We start from the raw sequence: 1,487 nt of genomic DNA, 5'->3' as shown, positions 1-1,487 counted from the left end.
AGTTATAACATTTAACATGGTAAAACATTTTACATTTAACACAACATCATGAATACCGCTTTTATAGTACATTAAACTAGGTTTAATATGAGTGCTTCAAAAAAAAATTCTGTACGTCCAATGATTCCTGTGATATAGTTTTCCTAAATTTAATTAGAAACTACTGATTTTCGTTAGTTTGTTATGAAATGATACTTTTTAAAAAAACTGCATATCGGGAACTATTGAACGTAAATAACTCTATTAAGATTTAGATTTTAGCAAATTTACTCTACTTTAAATTGTTTTCTTACGTTTTCAAGTGTTGTTGGTATATTAGAAGATTTGGAGCCTTGATTGGAATATTTTTTTTAAAGTTTTGAAACAGCAACCATTATTTATTGCCCGTACTTATACTTGGTATACTCATCAGTTTTGACTAGTAATTATAAATAGTTTTCATTAAAGTAATCAAAGATTGGGGTGAAATATCTGGATTTCTTTTCCACCAGGATCTTGTACTACTCATAAAATCTCCACAGCTCCGAAACATAAGATAATCAGATAGTGATTTTTCTAAACGATTAGTATTATCTTTTTATTACTAAGGACATGGTTAATGTTACAAATAAAAATAGTTTTCTAATATAATTGCCTATCAGCCCTCCGTGAAATAAGCTCATGCATGGCGTGCAGACCTTGGCTTTCTTCAGTTGACCACCACCTTCAGCCAATCTCTCCTCCTCACCTAAACATTTATTAATGAAGTAGTCATGGAGGAATCCTATGCTACTTAAAGTTAATGCGGAATGCTAAATAGAAGTTAATGTATTTTCGTGAGAATTATTATTGGAGCCAAGAACATTAATTACCGACAAGGAATTCTCTTCGGGACGTGCGGTAGTGCGGTTTCATTTTGTTTGTAATTTAGTTTTCCTTTTTAATACTTGCAGTAACAAATGGAACTCTTCAACAGCTGGAGCCCATGTCTCATGGATTTATGACTTGCACTCGGCCTGATGGAGTCCCCTTATGGCTTCAAACTGCATCTTGAGGCTTTACTTGTTAGTTACGAGCAGACATGACAAAAGGTTATTTACAAAATCGATTTAACGATTTTTCAAAATATCGAATGCCAAACATTTATAGTACCAATGCGCAGGATGATTTATTAGTTAATGAAAATATTTTAAAGAATAATATTTGTCATCCAGATTCTTCTATAAAATGCGATTTTTCATTTTGATTCAAAGATACGTTATGAATTCAATTTCATCAGAATTTTTCCTAAAATTGGTATATAGTTTGATATTATTAATATTATATAATATTAACATTATTTTTTTTTTTAATTTACAAAATTTTGCTGCTTTATAGGGCTCCTGAACCCGGTTGACTCACAATTACAGTGTAACAGAAAATAATTATCTGCCAAAAAAATAAAATCTGACACTCAACCGTAATTCTGACCAAATCACCTCCTTGCCCTACTGTTGGTCTAGTAACAG

This window comes from Halyomorpha halys, unplaced genomic scaffold (genome assembly GCF_000696795.3).
Source record: "Halyomorpha halys isolate HHAL.00 unplaced genomic scaffold, Hhal_1.1 Scaffold134.1, whole genome shotgun sequence".
NCBI classification, from domain to species: domain Eukaryota; kingdom Metazoa; phylum Arthropoda; class Insecta; order Hemiptera; family Pentatomidae; genus Halyomorpha; species Halyomorpha halys.
The sequence above is the reverse complement of the archived record's forward strand: the minus strand, read 5'-3'. Positions refer to the sequence as shown.